The following is a 6,000-nucleotide window of genomic DNA, read 5'->3' on the forward strand; positions in this document are numbered from 1 at the left end:
GGCTGTACGGCTACCCTTTTGGCATCACAAATTAGAGTTATTGTTCCACACTGAAAATATATTCAAATCAGCATGGGACGCCTTGACTGTAGGGACAAGGGCCTATCGTCCTGAGGAGTTCGGACAAGCGGACATGATGGGTTTGCTGGTCACTAGGAGTTTAAACGGTAGGCAGGTGACGGTGCCCTAGGGAAACAGCTGGAAGATCAGGAGAGAAGGGCAGTGTCAACTTTATTTGCTTGCCGGGGGTCTCGTCCGAGATGTGGAAGAGGATCTACTGGCATCGATTCAGTGCCTAGGGTGCATATGGCTGTAGATCGTGGATCGTGTCGGCAAGAATCACGTCTACTACTTGAGTTCAGAGGCCATAATACACTCCTGGAAATTGAAATAAGAACACCGTGAATTCATTGTCTCAGGAAGGGGAAACTTTATTGACACATTCCTGGGGTCAGATACATCACATGATCACACTGACAGAACCACAGGCACATAGACACAGGCAACAGAGCATGCACAATGTCGGCACTAGTACAGTGTATATCCACCTTTCGCAGCAATGCAGGCTGCTATTCTCCCATGGAGACAATCGTAGAGATGCTGGATGTAGTCCTGTGGAACGGCTTGCCATGCCATTTCCACCTGGCGCCTCAGTTGGACCAGCGTTCGTGCTGGGCGTGCAGACCGCGTGAGACGACGCTTCATCCAGTCCCAAACATGCTCAATGGGGGACAGATCCGGAGATCTTGCTGGCCAGGGTAGTTGACTTACACCTTCTAGAGCACGTTGGGTGGCACGGGATACATGCGGACGTGCATTGTCCTGTTGGAACAGCAAGTTAAAAAAAAATGGTTCAAATGGCTCTGAGCACTATGGGACTCAACTGCTGTGGTCATAAGTCCCCTAGAACTTAGAACTACTTAAACCTAACTAACCTAAGGACAGCACACAACACCCAGCCATCACGAGGTAGAGAAAATCCCTGACCCCGCCGGGAATCGAACCCGGGAACCCGGGCGTGGGAAGCGAGAACGCTACCGCACGACCACGAGATGCGGGCCAACAGCAAGTTCCCTTGCCGGTTTAGGAATGGTAGAACGATGGGTTCGATGACGGTTTGGATGTAGCGTGCACTATTCAGTGTCCCCTCGACGATCACCAGTGGTGTACGGCCAGTGTAGGAGATCGCTCCCCACACCATGATGCCGGGTGTTGGCCCTGTGTGCCTCGGTCGTCTGCAGTCCTGATTGTGGCGCTCACCTGCACGGCGCCAAACATGCATACGACCATCATTGGCACCAAGGCAGAAGCGACTCTCATCGCTGAAGACGACACGTCTCCATTCGTCCCTCCATTCACGCCTGTCGCGACACCACTGGAGGCGGGCTGCACGATGTTGGGGCGTGAGCGGAAGTCGGCCTAACGGTGTGCGGGACCGTAGCCCAGCTTCATGGAGACGGTTGCGAATGGTCCTCGCCGATACCCCAGGAGCAACAGTGTCCCTAATTTGCTGGGAAGTGGCGGTGCGGTCCCCTACGGCACTGCGTATGATCCTACGGTCTTGGCGTGCATCCGTGCGTCGCTGCGGTCCGGTCCCAGGTCGACGGGCACGTGCACCTTCCGCCGACCACTGGCGACAACATCGATGTACTGTGGAGACCTCACGCCCCACGTGTTGAGCACTTCGGCGGTACGTCCACCCGGCCTCCCGCATGCCCACTATACGCCCTCGCTCAAAGTCCGTCAACTGCACATACGGTTCACGTCCACACTGTCGCGGCATGCTACCAGTGTTAAAGACTGCGATGGAGCTCCGTATGCCACGGCAAACTGGCTGATACTGACGGCGGCGGTGCACAAATGCTGCGCAGCTAGCGCCATTCGACGGCCAACACCGCGGTTCCTGGTGTGTCCGCTGTGCCGTGCGTGTGATCATTGCTTGTACAGCCCTCTCGCAGTGTCCGGAGCAAGTATGGTGGGTCTGACACACCGGTGTCAATGTGTTCTTTTTTCCATTTCCAGGAGTGTAAATACCTAATGCACTATGGACACAATAAACCACACGAAAATTTAAATGAAAGGAGGGTTTATAAGTAAAATTAAATTCAAGAAAATGAGAAGTAGGTATAATGAACCCAATAACGTGGACGAGAAAAAGAGTGATAAAATAAAAAGAATTAAATCGAAATCAATACACAACATTAATTACAAACACATAAACAAGGATTTCAAGTGGAGAAAGAGTGATAGGAAGAAAAATGAGAGCAAATGAAGAAGTAGATATTATGATTAAAATTATTTGACAAAGGATTGAAATTAAAAATGACATGCAAACAATTAATTGAATAAAAATGATGATCGAGGTAATTTCGACAAAGATTTAAAAATAAAAAAATTACGTTTCTGGTGATGGTCGAACCGTCATCGTGTTGCATGAGAAGCTGTCATCTCATCCATTACAACGCACAACCACACTAAACAAATGCACTTGGTTTTAACATTATTAAGTAACAAAAATTTCCTAATTTTTCTTTCGTCAATTATTTGCAAACCAGGGACCATCAGGGTGACTGGCTGCAGTGTGTGAAACCTGTGCTCTTACCCTACATCACCGCAAGTCGATCGTGCCGATGATAACCTGCCGCGCGGGTTTAGCCGAACGGTCTGTGGCGGTGCAGTCATGCACTGTGCGGCTGGTCCCGGCGGAGGTTCGAGTTCTCCCTCGGGCATGGGTGTGTGTGTTTGTCCTTAGCATAATTTAGGTGAAGTAGTGAGTAAGCTTAGGGACTGATGACCTTAGCAGTTGAGTCCCATAATATTTCACACACATTTGAACATTTTGATGATGACCTCTCCGGGTGTAAGACATTAACAAAATGGTTCAAGTGGCTCTGAGCACTATGGGACTTAACATCTGAGGTCATCAGTCCCCTAAAACTTAGAACTACTTAAACCTAACTAACCTAAGGACATCACACACACCCATGCCCAAGGCAGGATTCGAACCTGCGACCGTAGCGGTCGCGTGGATCCGGACTGAAGCGCCTAGAACCACTCGGCCACGGCGGCTGGCTGACATTAACATTCCAAGATCATTTGTTATTACAAGTGTGAGATATACTACTGCAAATAGTACATTAATAATCGGTGTAGCCGACAGAATGTTGAATGTAAGCATGCAAACGTGATCGATCAATACGGGGACGGTTAATGCTGTTTGTGGATGATGCTGAAGTTGTTGTCCCATGTTCTCCCATATGTGCTCGATTTGAGACAGATCTGTTTCTAGAGCCGGGCAAGCCAACATGTCGACACTATGTAGAGCATACTGGGTTACAGCAGCGGTAGCTGGACAAGCGTTACTCTGTTGGAAAAAAGGAAGGAATGGAGGAAAATTGGGTTTAACATCTCGTCGGCATCGAAGTCGATTAAGACGAAGAACAAGCTCAGATTGTTCGACGATGGGGAAGGATATCTCTCGTTCCCTTTCAAAGGAACCATCCCATCATTTGAATGGAGCGATTTAGGGAAATCACGGAATCCTTAATCTGGATGGCCGGACGCGGGTTTGAACCGTAGTCCTCCCAAATGCGCGTCAAGTTTGCTAATTTCTGCGCCACCTCATTTTCTCTGTTGAAAAACACCCCCCTGAATGCTGCTCATGAATGGCAGCACAACAGGTCGAATCAGCCGACTGAGGTACAAACCTGCAGCCGGAGTGAGTAGGATAACCATGAAAGTGCTCCTGCTGTCACACGAAACAGCACCCCAGACCATAACGCCAGGTGAAGATCCAGTGTGTCTAGTACACAGACACGTTGGTTGCAGGTTCTCAACTGGTCTCCTGCAAAACAACACACGCCCATCATTGGCACCGAGGAAGAACCATCTTTCGTCAGAAAACACAGCAGACCTCTAAATTGTCCACCAATTAGCTCTCACTTGAAACTACTAAAGACGGAGACGTGGTTTGGAGTCACGATATAGAGCATGTGGCTCGGAGCTGCCTTTGAAGTAACCGATCTGCAACTGTTCGTTGTGCTACTATGGTGCCAACTGCCCGCCCGGTTGGCCGTGCGGTCTAACGCACGGCTTTCCGGCGGGAAGGAGCGCCTGGTCCCCGTCACGAATCCGCCCGGCGGCTTTGTGTCGAGGTCCGGTGAACCGGACAGTCTGTGGGTGGTTTTTAGGCGGTTTTCCATCTGCCTCGGCGAATGCTGGCTGGTTCCCCTTATTCCACCTCAGTTACACTACGTCGGCGATTGCTGCGCAAACAAGTTCTCCACGTACACGTACACCACCATTTCTCTACCACACAAACATAGGGATTACACTCGTCTGGTGTGAGACGTTCCCTGGGGTCTCTACTCGGGGCCGAACCGCACAATAACCCTGGGTTCGGCGTGGGGCGCCGGAGGGGTGAAGTGGACTGCGGTAGCCGTCATGGGGTTGTGGACCACTGCGGCTGTGGCGGGGTCGGAGCCTCTCCGTCGTTTCTCGGTCCCCGGTTAACGTACAATACATACAATACAATGGTGCCAACTATTGCTCAAATTGCTGCTGTAGATGCAGTACGATGTGCCAGAGCCATACACCGAACACGATGGTCTTCCCTCTCGGTTGTGCCACATGGCCTTCTGGAGATTTTTTTTTAATTTGTGGTACGGTCTTATGGGACCAAACTGCCGAGGTCATGGGTCCCTAAGTTACGCACTACTTAATCTAACTTAAACTAACTTACGCTAAGGACAACGCAGACACACATGCCTGAGGGAAGACTCGAACCTCCGACGGGGGGAGCCTCGCGGATTGTGACAAAACGCCTCAGACTGCGCGGCTCCCCCCCCCCCCCCCCTCCTCCTTGGCTGCCTTCTGGATCCCGGTCTTCTTGCGATCATACATTCAAGTGACCATCGGTGCCAGCATTCATTTACAGTGGCTACATTCCTGCCAAATCTTTCTGCTGTATTGCAGAAGCAACGTCCACCTTCTCATAGCCGTATTACACGACCTGGTTCAAACTGCGAGGTATTGATAACGGCGTCTTTGTTGCATTAAAGGCATTCGTGACTACCATCAATTCACCATGTGCCAGTCTCAAAGGTAAGTAACGATCACGACCATTACAGTGTGTATTTAAAGCAAACACAATTTGCATCCTCATAGTGGCGCTGCTAGCGCCACTCATGTGACTGGCACGAAATTTGAATAGACATCATCTTTCAGATGTAGGAACACGCTGACCAAGTTTCTTTTATGTCGCACAACTTCTCCTTGGTGTTGTGATTTCTGTTTTCGTCAGTGTACTGTACATAGTGACATTTCTGTGGATGTGGATTGTTTCTAAGCTAAGTATTTTAGATTGATCAAATTTTACTACAGTGGTCTGATAGTGGCGTATTATCCACCGAATCTGGGCTATCTACGACACACTATACTTACACTCGTGTCTGTTACCTGCTACTCATGATATCGTCTGAATATGTGTCATCTGGTAGTATCTGCTTTTCACTACATTTATGTGCCCTATCATATTCAAATGGTCTTTACCTCTGGTGCGTGAATTGTACAAAATAAGTAAGCGTAAAGGAAAAATTGTTAATGAATGGGTACAGATGTGATACCGGTCTTATCACTTAATCTCAATGGGACCCAAGTTTCTATCCAAAGGAACAAACTCGTGGGGCACGTCCCAGTCGGCAGGCGCCAGACTCTGTAAGCAGTACTCGCCCGCAAGACAGTGGTCGGTAATTACACTCAGAGAGGGCGTGGGACTGTGGCACCTGGCGCTTCGCCGTGTGTTCCTCGCAAAGGAAACATTTACCTTGCAAACATTTATCTCTAAGTATCTGGTGCGGGTGCGGGAGCGGTGCTGTATGGGGGGCGTACAATAACATTAGCCCGAGATTGTGAGGGCGGCGGCTGGGGCGGCATCTGACTTGCTAATCCCCGCGCCCCTTGCCGTGTCGCACCGTCATTAGAGTACGGCCCCGGCCAGTG

This window comes from Schistocerca americana, chromosome 3, assembly GCF_021461395.2.
Source record: "Schistocerca americana isolate TAMUIC-IGC-003095 chromosome 3, iqSchAmer2.1, whole genome shotgun sequence".
Taxonomy (NCBI): Eukaryota; Metazoa; Arthropoda; class Insecta; order Orthoptera; family Acrididae; genus Schistocerca; species Schistocerca americana.